Source organism: Molothrus aeneus, chromosome 26, assembly GCF_037042795.1.
Source record: "Molothrus aeneus isolate 106 chromosome 26, BPBGC_Maene_1.0, whole genome shotgun sequence".
NCBI classification, from domain to species: domain Eukaryota; kingdom Metazoa; phylum Chordata; class Aves; order Passeriformes; family Icteridae; genus Molothrus; species Molothrus aeneus.
In genome coordinates, this window is record NC_089671.1 from 5,865,897 (window position 1) to 5,880,508 (window position 14,612).

Consider the following 14,612-nt stretch of genomic DNA (forward strand, 5'->3'; position numbering starts at 1 on the left):
TCATCTACTGTTCCAGCAGATGACAAAGGAATGCCTTGGGGGTGAGCCTGCTCACATGCAGATAAGGTGCCCTGCAATGAATCACTGTCCTCTGCAAGGGACTGGCTTGTTAATAAAAGGTCAGGGATCACAGCATCACTATTTTTCCAGCAGAAGGAGAAACAGGGACTGGATTTTCTTTATCCTTTTTTTTTTTTCCCTTTCCTCCTCACTGAAGTACTCTCAAGCATCCATTCGTGCTCCCACTGTCTCTGGTTTGCAGAGGAGCGCTGCCTTTTGAGACAGCACAATTGTGTGATGCATTTCTAACTAGCCAGGGCTGCTACAGAGTTGGAGACTGCACATATCTCAGACTGCTTTGCAGGATGTGATTCAGCTCTACTTTTCTTGTTAAAAACACACATTCCTCAGTAACACAAAGCCTCCATTTTTAAAATTAGGCTTATACCAAAAGCTATACCGTGGAGGACATTTCTAATCAAGGATAATCTTCTAGGACTGTCTGTTATGGCACTATTATTATTCTTGACTAATTCCATAACATTTTTTGAATGAAAACATAATAATAAAGGTTTCTCTATGTAAACTACCAATTTATATCTGGCAGTCAAGGTGAAGTTTCAATTTGAAACTTCTTTAGCCGCAGGCTGTAATTCAGCAAAGAATATCATGATCAAGTGCTTTGCAGCACCAGCTTTTTGGTGGGTACATCTTGGCTCCACAATCATTTCACAACCTAAAATTCCATAAACACCAATTACAGAGAGTTAATTCTTCTCATTTAAGTTTGCATTTTGCCAGAAGTCTGCCCAAATATGTTGTTATCACAATAATTTACTTAGTGAAATTTGCTGTTAAAAACTCCAGAGCAGCCATATTTAGACTGAAAAGATAGTACTGGTGTAAGAGCTTCAGGAAATATTTTCCAACAACATCATATATAGTTGGTAATCCTGTTTAAAATTATCAAATACACTCTAGGGAGCCTGCTCCCAGAATGAAGCAATCCAAAACATGTAGACAATCAGGTTCCAGATATAATCCTTTTTATTGCATTTTGCAGCAATTCTTTTTCAGAGTGATCCTAAAGCAGCAGGGCTGCAAAAGCCAATAGGATAAATAGGAAATCTTCCCTGAGAAACTTTCTTGACTGACAGATAGGAGCAAAGGGGAGCTGGGATTCCAAAAGAAGCATCTGGTCACTGCTAAATGGATTTTATCAAGAGTGGAGGATTAGATTTCATTAACCTATACAGATACACTGGGTACAATTCACCTGAGCAGAGCAGTACATTTTACACTGTAACAGACTTGCAAGACTGTTGAAGTGTTGTGTGGGTCTTGTACAGATATGAAATTCCAGGAAGAAAGGGAAATAATAAAGGAAATCTTGAAAGGCAGTTTCCCTCACTTGCTTTTCAATTTTCCTGTTAGAAACTTACATTACAGCCCCAGCTCATCTGACCTCATCCTTCACCTAGAGAAATCTCACGATTTTAAAAGGATGTTTTTCGGCTAGCTATTTATTATGTAAGTAGAGAACACACTCCACACGGTATTTCATGCCTTCTGATACCTAAGAACTGCCCCAGTATGCCAGCCTTGTAGTCTAGAAAGGATTGGCAGAGGGAATCTCTAATTAAACCTCCTTTGGTCTCAGTACAATTGTTGGATTAATTGCTTGGAATGGCAGTTGTAGAGTCAATGCCAGACAAGAAGGGTTAACATTTTTTGGGGACTGTGTTGGTCCTTTCTTTACTCTGCTCCCTCCAGCATCTTGGGACATTCCCCTGAATTGTTCTACACCAGGTAAGACAGCACAGTCTGACTCTCTCTCGCAGTCATAGCTGAACAAAAAGTGGTACAAAATTTTAACAGAACAACTTGGCAGCATTTCCAACACTCTTCTGTGGATGATCAAACCTGTGGGAAGGGGAAAGGTATACAATGAAGTCCTGTGAAATTCCCCTATACACAAAATGTTGACTCTGAAATACATGTATTTCCCACAGAGGGAGGGAGATACCTCTGCCATTTTCCCTACTTTTAATTTTAGAATGTATTGGAAATTCAGAGGAACATGCAATCTATACCACACAGAACTCAACTCCCATTTATACAATGCTCCATTTAATGCACCAATTTGTCAGCTCAGAAGACCTCTGCAGCAGGAGTAATTACAGATATGCACACTTCATGGCCCTATTATTCCAACAAAGTGGAGTAAAGAACCTCTGATACAGAAGTAAATCAGGCCTACTTATTTTTAATACAGTGACTTTAATATGGTTGTGTTTTATCTTCAATTCTGTCTATATATTTCAGTCCTCTCTTGTGCTTTTGCATGGTATTGCTCGATACTATAGCGAGTGTTCCTGGAGTACTGCATGTTTAATAAAATACCAGAACGCTACAGGTGAAGAGTAAGCTTTTAGTTCAAGTCACATCCTGAGTGACAGGTGAATGAAAGCCCATGTGTTTTGAACTTGAGCCATTTTCATTTTTTCAGATATATTTGCAGTTCTGCTCTGACTCCAGGTCTGCAATCAGTACTTCATTCATCAACAGCAGCTCCATATTCACAGCATGGTGGTGATATCTTAATTCAGCTCCTGTGACATCTCAAACTTTTGAGCCAATTTGATTCTTCTTTCTGGCAATATTCTTTGGTCTTTTTTCCCCAGGTCTAGTAGCTAGTAAAATAAAGGAAAAAAGTTATTTTCTCCCTTTTAATAATCTTTCTACCATAACCAATTACAGGGATCATCATTGTACTTAATAGGAAAATTTCTGGACTTCTTTTGGCATTTTTTCCACCATATTGCATTTTGGAAAGTTCCCTAAAACTGTAAGATAAAATACAGATATGCTGGGACAGGGTGTAGCTAATCATACCAAGGGACTGAGATACCAAGGGACACATTCTAGGTAACCATCTCAGTAAAGCTCAAACTGTCCGTGGGGTTTTAGGTAACATAGCAGGGATTCTGGGTAAACATGACAGGGATACCACATCTACTAGTTCTTGGAAAGCCTTTGGGATATCTCTGAAAAGCTTTACAAAATTCCTAGAAAAATTCTAGATCAGCAACATCCTTGAAAAAATCTACAGCAAGAAATTCTTAGAAAGCTCTGGAGAAATTCTAGAAAGGCTTTCAAGTGGGAAGTTACCAAAAAACATGAGAGATTTCCCCAAAAGGTTATGCACTAAGGTAAATGATGAAAAAAAATGCCCCAAAGAAACAAAAAACTCATGGAGAAATTCAATGAAAGCAGTAGGGAGTTAATGTATTTTTAATTTTCTGGAGTGCCATAGGTCTGGGGTTAGGCATTTTAAGGAAAAGGGAAAACTTATGCAGCAATGAGAATAAAGAATAAAAGGGGGCAGAAGGCTAAATGACGAATTAAGAACAGCTAGTTAATAATGTTAATAAAGCATTCCTCATGTTGTAAGAGAAATCCATTAGTTGCAATCATCTCCAATGTGACTTTGAAAGATCTTTATGTCTTCTCACCACAGAGTCCCACTGTGTTGCTGCGTCTAATCCTGCTGTCCAGTCTCTTTAGGGGAAGCCCACAAACCCAGTGACGTGTTCCTAAATTTGACAGAAGTGTGGAGGGGCCTTGGAAGTACTCTGACCATTGAGTTTTTCATTTACACCACCTCTGTGCCAGGTCTAGTTCATGATGAAGATCAGTGTTAAGTGCTGTGTAACCACTGTACTTCATGGTTTATAAAATCTTATAATGGTCTTGGTGATGATGTAGCCAGATCAAAAGGGACCTTTTATCAACAACTGTGTTGAGGAAAGAAACCTGACTGCAGTGAACTCAAAGGTGAAGAAGGGCCCTACTTGAAAAATCTGAGTTGGCAGCATAAACTATTTTAAAAATAAAATGTGAGGGCAAAGCATCTTGGAGAAAGAATCAAGAAGGATTCAAGAAGAGCAGGTGCTCTGCATTAGCCTTGGGTCATGGCAGCCCATGGATCCATGCACACAGTGAGGTCTCAGGAGTCTGAACTGCTCCTGAATGAGGCCATCTGCATGACATGACCTGAAGATTGAAGTGATGGCACGGGGGAGAACTCCTGACCTGAAACAGAGGTCAATATGAGGTTAAGCACCTCCAGAAGGGAACAAATTTCCCCTACCTGGAGGCCAGCATACTCCACCCAGATGGTGAACAGGTGATTCGCAAACTGGAGTGCACCCTAGTTATCACACGTCTCAGTGAACCCCAGTCAATATCACGCATCCCTCTGGAGGTGAGGCAGCTCACACAAACATAGCTTATCTCTGTTTCCACAGGAAAACTCCATGAGTAAGACCTAACACTGCCAGAAAACAGAACACTGACCAAGTGTTTGTCAGGGGAAAACAGATCAAAGCCACAGAATTTTCAATTTCAGCAGTGGAAGCTGTATTTCTTACAATGTCAAATTATTTGGGGTTCATGTGTGCTGGACTTTTTACTTCTGAACCCATTACCCCAAGGGACTTGGATGCAGGCAGAAGAAGTAAAGTACAGGTGAAAGAACTGCCTCAGCCAAGCAGAGTGAAAATTCCCTGGCACCAAGAGCCAGGTTAGTTCTGTAAAGCTGAGTTATTTTCTGGGTGGGGAAAAAAAAAGAAAAGAAAAAAAAAGAGAGAACAGAGCTCTTTTCAGTTTTCTTTTCCTAAAGAATAGTAAGTCTTGTGCTAGAAGCCCATTAGTACCATCTATGATTCAAATGTCTGTAGGAAACAGATTCAAGAATGAAGGACATGAATTCTACAAGGCATATTCATTGAAATCTTTTTCTGAGGTGCAAATAGAATGCATGTGAAAACTTTACTTCCTGCAGCATCTAACAGCTCAATTGTTGACAATTCTGCTAAAGAAAAAGGTAATTAATTATAATACCAGAAAATACTATAGTGGGGTATCCCTTCTGCATCTTCTCTATGCAGGCAGCTCCCCACCAGTTGTTCCAGTTTTCCCTGTGCAATATTTGATTTTTTGAAAGCAGCCTCACAAAAAAAATTAGTATTTCAGCTTAAAATTAAAACTTGAATGGAAATGTATTGCTAAAAGGCCACTGTTTAGAAATTATTTCAGGGTAAAAAGCAGTATGAAGGTTAACCTCATACTATATGAAGAGATAAAAATCTTTTTCCTATGTTCTGGTCCACTATGGGTTCCCTTTTCCAAATCTTGCTAACTGCATCCTAGGAAATATTTTCCTGCGTACACACACACACACACACACACACACACACACACACACATATATGTATATATATATTGCACTTTATGAGTAAAAAAATCAGATCTGTGCTCCCAGAACATCACAGAAATTAGTTTTTCATAGTAATTCCTTATTCTGATTTGCCTTAGGTCTCATATTACATTTAAGTATGTAAATACTATATGACTTCATAGGTACATCTTCTAATACTACACCATCTCTGAAAGCACATCTATGAGGCAAAGTGGTGAGGAGCTACTAAACAAAAAGAAGAATAATTTTAAAAAATCCAGATTTATCTCTGTTAAAGCAAATATAAGTTCTATATACAGTACATATATTTTATAAGCCTATCTTAGGCAGACAATAAAAAATACACTCTTCCATGCACATTTCATGCTCTCACATCTAGACTCTCTCAGTGCAGAAAAATCGGGACCAATGGCCTTGAGTGGAGACATTTCAACAGGTTTGAGCTCCCAGTCATTCCTTCTTCAACTGATAAGAACTGATAGGAATTTGCAAGGAATTATCATGTTAATTCCAGAATGTCTTTTTGCACTTAGGAAGTATCTCATCCTGAACATGTTCCTAGTCCAGACTTTGGTGCTCTCCTGCACTGTACTACTGTGGACATGATCAGCCATCACAAGACAGGACTCAGATCAAAAAATTTGGTACGTTTCAATTCTTTATAACTAATTTAGCAACAAAAATATGTTATCAATTGCCTTGCAGAAGGCTGTCTAATAGGATGACTTCACTGTTTGCTGGACCATGCATGACACATTTAATAGGTGAGACAAAAAGAAGACAGGAGTGTTGAACAAGAACCAGAGGATTTGGATGCATGAATCACACTGAAAATGGTTGCTCTTAGGGTTACTAAATCCTCTACTGCCTTTTTTTTTTTTTGTCCCCAAACACACTGAATCTAGAAATGTTTCACTTACTGGAACACTATTAATACATATGGCTGGAATAACAAGATCTGCCTCCTTGCCCTCGTCTTCCAGTTGTCCCCTTTACCAATTCCTGTCACTAGAGCTCAGTTAAATTGTTACAGAGCCTTCCCCACAATACTGTAATTTCAAAGTAATTCCCAACTACACCGATAAATTATGAAGCCCTCCACTTGCTCCTGGATCTCTGGGGGAAAGTAACTAGTGAGTTTATGTAAGAATGCCTTGCACAGGGGAAAACAACTGAAATGAATGGGTGTAACTTAAAGTTGTTGGTCAATTCCTGTTTGTTTTATGTGTCTGAACTGTTCAGCTCAGACAGGACAGCAGCTGCAGGCAGAATTTTCAGAGAACTCTCTGCCTGACATCTTAAAGATATCCTTCCTAATCTCGACTTTTACTTTTGCATTGACATTGATATTGATGAAGTGACTTGTCCAGAGGTGGAGATTCTAAAATGGATGATTTCTGTGTAACATGCCAGAAATACAGAATGTATTCTTTTTGGTGTTTCACAGAGCAATACTGCCACAGAAATACACATTACGAAGCTGTTTTCTTCATGGTGGCAAGTAGTGTTTTAGGAAGAGAGGAAGAAATCCACACAATGGCAAGACCATAATACCAAGGAATTATTAATGAGGAACAAGGGAGAAACAGATGATAAAGACTGGGAAATAAATGCAAAGATGGATTTATTGCAGTGCTAACAGATAGAATGAAATGTGGAGGAAAATACAACAAATTGGGAAAGAAATATTGAACTTCCAGATGCTCAGATAGATATGACTAATGTTTATAAATTGGGAATGTAATTCTAGTCAGCTGGCAGAAGATAAAATCTAGAAAATACAAGGCCGTTAGTAACCTTTTCAACAGTTAGCAGGCCACTTATACATGAGTTCTTTTGACTTGATCTGCTAACTCACAGACTGATGTGACTTAGAATTTCACTTTATTTTACTTTTTCCTAGTGGCATTTTACATTTTTTGTACAAAAGAGGCAAAAGATTTTAACGTGCTTTCACTATATGAATATAGAAATGTTAATAAACTCATTTATAAATGATTGTGTGTAATGCTACTGTACAGTGCATAAAGAAATCTAATTAACCATAGTGAGTCTAGTAGCACTTACACTGTCAGTCAACAGAGCTGTAATACATGATGAAGTTATTATGCATCCTATTTGCTCTATACACAAATTAACATTTTGGATGGTTGCTACCATGATCCTTTTACAGGCTGAACTTCACATAAAGTAAAACACATACCAAATGGAATTAAATCTAATTGAATAATGTAATCCTAGCTTCAGTCCATTTCTCCCCAATCAAAGGCATAATAGCATTTGTAATACTAATTATTAATGACTTACAACTTGACAAACAGGTTTTTAATAGTTGAGTTAGGATACCCACCAGCCAGTAATTTTAAAATTGTCTTTTATTTACTAGGATTACAGATTTAAATAAGTGATGAATATCTAATGCACTTAGTAATATATGGCAAAAGATGGTTCCTGTATTCTGCACCTGCAGCTCAACTGAAAAATTGTTATTATGATTCTATTTAATAGCAGGGCACTTGAATAGTACAAACATCTCTAACCCCAAATAAAAGTTCAATAGCTTTGCAGAAAAACCCAAATTTATGTGAGCAAACCATAAAGCAGAACAGATTGGTGGCTCTTGGTTTTGGTAAAGGTGAGTGTATAAGAGATGACATGAAGAAGTAATAACAAAGTTCATAGATAGTGTGGATAGATAATTTTAAAAACTCCAAAATACTGCCTCTCTCCTCTCTAGCCCATGGGATTTACCTCATGTACATAAAACCAGGCAGTACGTTCTCCCTGTCCCACAGTGAGGAGCCATGTGTGGCAGGGATTAGCAGTGCCAGTAGATAGAAACCCTCAGGCATCTCAACTTCTGGGATCTCCAGCTCTCCAGAAATGGCCTGACTGCAATCATGACTATCCTGTCTCCACGAGTGACCACAGGGGCAGGGCCTAAGGGGTCAAAATCTGTCTTGACATATCTGGTGTTCTCAATCATCATAATTTTCATCTCTTTTCCTCTCAGCAGAGTGTTCTAAGCTGATCCAAGACACAATCAAATACTTAATCCTAATCATCTGCTGAAGTATTTCACTGAATGAAGACTTCTACTTGCGACAAATTAGTCCATATATCTCCAACATTTAGTTTAGTTTACCACTTCTATTATTTTAATGAAGAGGAAAAAATTCATACTATTGCTAATAAAGTGATTTACAATGTTATGCATGTTAGTTCCAAACACTTTCCAAGTATTTTTTCCCTTGATGCAGATTATAACTGAAATTCTACCCTGTATATCCAGCTAACTCATGTTGCATGAGGTTTTTTGTTTCAGTGATTAACAGTACAAGGACAGAAAGCAAATTGTGGGGCACGAAGTAACTTGTTCATGAAGGAGTTAAAAGTGTTTATCAAAAGAAGCACTTTGAAGACACAGGAAATTCTGATTCATCACTTAGCTGTGGGCTTATGTGACATTTACAACAAGCATGTATATTTTGAGATAGTTGACAATGACATCTTTATGTTTTTGTTATCAAAGCTTCCATCTTACAATCCCCTTTGGTCCTGAGTATTGTTAAAAATGTGCCAGGGTTATGGCTGTTCATACCTTTCCACTTCTAAGTGGTACAATGATCAGAGAAGAGCAAAGTTTTATGATCCCTTCAAGGTATTTGAAAATGACATTACATGATATTTATAAAGATTTCTAAAAGTCAGAAGAGTCTTCTTTTCTTTTTGTGGGCTTGTTCTCATCCTTTTGAATTGTGATAGATGTCAATTCCTCCACTCTCCTTCTAGAAAAATACAAAGCATAAGCTTCACATGTCCCATAAATCCACTGGTAGCACCTGCAGAGCAGTCATCATGGACTTCCTTCAAATAACAGCTTTTCTTAGGACTCACACAATATTTATCACCAGAGCTTACTGCGAGCATTATCTGCTGGTTTTTTTACATCTTTGTGAGGAGTAGCAGCATTTTACAGAGGAAAAGTGAGGGAGATGAAGCCGATTTAGAAGCAGGCATCAGCACAAGCAATTCATCCCAGAACCTGGAAGATTTAGAGGAAGGAGTTAGGAGAGAAATGCTTTCTTCTGCAAATGAACACCAAAGTTCAGTTCACACAGGAGCTGCGGAAGTGCCAGCTGCCGCTATTCCAGTTATTGACTATAAACTGCAGTTGCACTGTATGAGACACTGCACCTCTCCAGGACTTAAAAAAAAACCCGAAAACCTGAGTGCACGGTCTCTTTTAAGCACATTAATAATTCCATTTGCTCAATTACTTTTGTGATGAAAGTTATCCAGCCAAATTGAGACTTAATTTCAATGGAGATGTGCCAAAAATCAAAGGGTGAGCCTCCCACTCACTTTAATGGGGAGGAGCTCAGGCCCATATTTGCTGCTTTACAGACATTTGCAAGATGTGAGAAGTTGCACAGAACAACATTTAATGTTGAGCATGTTAATCTCTGGTTTTGCAGTACTCAACTGATTTTGCTTAAAAAAAATATACTGGAGATGTAATGTATTTTCTTGCAGAATAAAAATCTGTTTAAAGAAAACCTTGACTACAAAATGTTAAAAAAACTAGAGAGACAAGAAGGATGCTAGCTACTAAGCATGCTTCTCTTCCTTCTTAATTGCTATTCATAACTGCAGAAAAAGACAATGTATTTGCCAGAAAAAACAAAATGCGTTAATACAGAAAAACAGCAACTAGAAACAGGCAACAATTTCAACAAGATTGTGCCTCATTTTCCACACAGGCACAAACCAAACCCTCCACACAGAGAGAAGCCAAGGAATGTGACTTTTTTTCCTAAATGTTCCTCCTTTAGGTTCTAGAACAAAGCTCAGGAGAGAACAACTTCTAATGAATTCATGCACCTCACCCTGGGCAGTCACACAGGAATCAATGTGTGCTCAGAGTTTACCTTTTTCCTGACAAACATCCTGGCAGCAAATCTTAGCACAATGGGAAAAGTAGCAAAATACCTCTTAGCTCATGTTCTAGTGGAACATTGGAACATAAGTATTCAACTCAATCCACCTCAAAAGCAACATCTACTTAAAATTTCCAGCATAGCTACCTCGACTCACACATCCAGAATATTACTATGATTTTGCAATCACCATTTCTAAGAAATTATATTAAACAGGCACCAGGTGACAACTGGCTGTCAAAGTCTGTAATGTGGAAGTAGTGAGATCCATTTCAGGAAATGTTTCAAGATTCATGTTCTTTACTTTTATAGTGAGATGACAAAGAATTCTCAATATCAGAAAATACATTTGCTTTTGATCTTTTAATTAATTCAAGCTTGCAAGCGATAAGGAGGAAGGCAGAGAAACAGAAAGCAAAAAGTTCTCTTTTCTGCTTTGTAGCGAGTGCAGGTGGTTGTAGAAATAGTCTCCCTCACACCAACAGAAGATGCCTGAATGTGGCAGAAATGGTCTTGCACAGGTTCTGGGCCAAGGTGCAGTTACAAGCAGCGTGGGAAACCAGTCACCTGCGACCGTTGATAAAAGAAAGGGTCATAGAAGAGGCACCAATAGAGGCCAAATATCCCTGTTTGCCTTAATGACCCTGCTGAAACACTGGGAGTTTGGCAAAACTTCCATCTGCCCATAATCTCTGATGTGAGTCAGCCAAAAGCCGGATTGCAAGAATGTCCCTTATCATCCACCTCTCTTGGAGTATACTGCAGTCAGTTAGTACAAAAAACAACTCAATCCCCAAACCCTATTTTTTCATGTTTTTAATTATTTTTAACAGGCAAGTTTCCTAATCTACTCCCCAGCTACGGGAAATATGAAATATGATATGAAATATGAATACTACAATGACTGTAACCACCTTACCACCTGAAGTCAATTTCATCTGGTGACTTTGACACTAGCAAAAAAAAAATCAGTTTTCCCACTCTATGTGCCTACTCAGAAAACCCCAAATCTGTGGGTGCTACACTGATAAGAATCCTAGGAAACCTACTGGGGTTTGTTGAGGAACTGCAGGATCATATGACATTTTAAACACTTTTGTGACTGACTTCTCACAGAGAAACTAAATCACAGCATTTTACATATGGCTTTTTTAATTTGAAGAATGTTATTTCACAAATACTTGATGTCTTAGCACTGTTTGCTGGAGTTCAGACATGAAAAAGGGGAGTTGGACTGAAAGTAAGTCTTTATGATAATGAATAGACTGACTCAAAGGAAAAACACATTGATTGACCTCATAGTTAAGTGTCAATCATCTACCCTCTTCCTTTGTTGGGGGTGCTTTTATTTTAAATAAATTGCATCATTATCTCTACCAGCAAAATGGAAATTCCATCTCAGTTTTGATAAGGACTATCAATACGAGAAAATAATCACTTTAATGCTTACTGAACAGATGGGTTCTTAGGGGGCTGTATTTTTATAATGATATGTTAAATTTTTTATCAGTTTTCCTAGTGAGATCAGCATTATTTATAAGCACTGAAGACATCAGCAAATACAATCATGGCAGTAACAAAAGGTGGAACAGGAACACTAGAAATGATGTGGCAACATTACCAGTGAGTATAGCCACATTCTCAGCAATTCACTAGTGGCTTTTCAATGGTGACTTCCTTAACCTCTGAACTAAGAAGTTACTTAAATATCTTTGTAATTTGAGTGAGGCTACCTAAAAACTTATAATGAGACATGTGGCTAAGAGGGCTGAGCTCAGACACAGACAAAAAACTCACAAGTTCTTCCATCATCCCTGCCATGGGGCGAGAAGCCCCTGGGACAGGGAGAAATCGAGAAAGAGTGGGAACTGCTCTTTAATTGCTGGAAATATGCCAGAATCTTTAACCAACTTCAATAGAAGGCCCTTGCTGATGGGACTTACTTTAACAGCATTGAGCCAGGGAATGCACAGGAAAACTCCAGTACCTGACTGGGGGAACCTTCAGCAGGGCAGGAGTGAGCAATGTCAGCAACCTCTTCCAGTGACACAGGGCAAGCCACAGGTCAACCTATTTAGCTCAGAAGCTCCCCAGTTCAGAATAATTTCTACAATTGATCTTTCCTGATCCAAGCTAATTTTGAGTCAAATGAGTCAAGTGCTGGCTCCTCTGAGCGGGTATGAACCTCTGTTATGTTAGTATTAAAAAAACCTTTCAGCATGTGGAGTTAGTAAGTATGTTTTAAACTCTGTTTACAGAGCTAAAAAGGTGTTTCTATGTAAATCTGGCCTGAAGAAACTTGGGTGTCCAGCTTGTAACTAATATATTGAATGCTTCTAAGCTGCCAGAAGTCCCAGCCAAAAATCTGAGATAGCAAAATCCTCACAACTGACCTACACAAATATGCTTCAGAGACCTGTCTGAATCCACTTTGTAGTCATTTTAACTTCCATACATGAGTAGTCAGTCCAATGACTCCAGTACAGCTTAAAGGTTGCCAAGATTAAGTTTAAGAAGTTTAGTCAACTGTATAAATAGGAATGGAATTCAAATAAGGGCAGTAAATATCAACCCCCTTCTTTTTAGTGAGCTACAGGAGCTTTGAATGGAAACACCTACAATAAAAAAAATGGGAGCTGCAGCCAGAATTTTCGTCTGTTTGGAATGACCCTGCAATGTACACAGCAGAGTGATGTTTTCTGCTCCTCTCTCAAATACACCCTACTATATTAAACCATTTCCCTTGGGATCAAACAGACTATGCCAAATTCTGCAGTGAAAGCCTGATCCAAACATCTTCTCAGTCTGCAGAAATATTCCAATTGATTTCAGTGGGCTTTGGAACAGGCCCATATTGGCATCTATTCAACTTTATTGAACTAAGTTTTCCTGGGGAGCTGCAGGAGCCAATATGGGCATAATGACTTCAAAACCAAGCATGAAGGCCACTGCCAGTCAAATCACATCACAGAGAGGAAATGACAGCAGAATTAATTCATTATTATTTATCTAGATTTAAAAAAACATCCAGTTTCCAAGTTCACTACTGTGTTTTTCAGGTGAAGGAAACTTCTAAGTTACCTTTGATCTTTTACAGATTTTTCAGTCTGAGTCATGAACTAATTTATCACAGGCGACTGAAATAATTATAAGGTTTGCATGAGGATGATAAGCTTACTAAAAACATGCACAAAATTTAATATATTTGGGAATTTTGGCTACCTGCTAGCAGCCAGCATCAACTACCTATTTTTTTTTCTGCCATTAAACTCATATTAAAGTGTGATTGATCGTCAGTAGGAATTAAACATGAGCTTGCCCTTAGGGTTTGGCATTCTCTCATCACCAATTCAGTTCTTTGCTGACCTAGTGGTCAACACATCCTTTTACAACAGGTCATCTCACTTGCTTGTGACATTTATTTCCCCACAGGTGATGCCATAATTTCAAGGAGACTAGTTTGGGAACAAGGATGACTGTGTAAATATAAAAGACAAGGTCTCTATGGGGGTTTATTATGTTCTAGATTGGGATGTTATTGTAACAAATTATTTGGGAAAATCAAAAAGAGAATTCACAGGCAAATCCATGGAAAACATTAATCTGTTTGAGTAAAGGAGTTTAGTAAACATCAGTGGAAATCTTTACTGAGCATTTCCTAGGTGTGCTTACATACATCTACACTAGAGATAGATAATGCTACTCATACCTTCTATAATCCCAGAAGAGGAGATATTAATCTCGTTTTTAATAAGGCCTAAAGAAGAGAATTGCATAGAATACTTAAGTATTAAAATGAAGCTCAGCATTCTGCAAACCTGTCAGGTAAAGGATTTCCTCCTGCTGTACAGCCCCATCAATATATATGAGAATTCTTGTCCATAAACCTTGAATGACAATGCCTCATGTCCAGCCTCGCTGTTCTCAGTGGGCAGATAATAGCAATTAATTTCATAGAATCCTGAATCTCTTTGTAAGCCATAAGAAGAGATGGAGTAAACATCGGTAGACACTGCTACAGCGCAAAGAGCACTTGCACTACCCTGGAAACCAGCAAAATAAACACAAGCATCACACTGACTATTAAGTGCCTGCAGTCTAATTCTTCCTTTCAAAACAGTGATGATTTTGTCCCATCCATTTGCTCTGAAGCACTCAAGGATTTCTTGATCTGCCACAATTAAATACCATCAGGTATATTTGAAACCTGGGAGCTCCACACATTTCTCAGAGACTATGGGAATAACATAGCCCTGTAGTTTCTTCTCTTCAAGATGGTTTCCTTCCCCATTCAGAGATCTAGGCATCCTCCTTTTGCTAGAATCCACACAAAGGTGCATTTTACAAGTTTGCCCCAAGTATGCCCAGGTTTGAGAACTGTTTACAAACCAATCTGTTTTCAACCTATT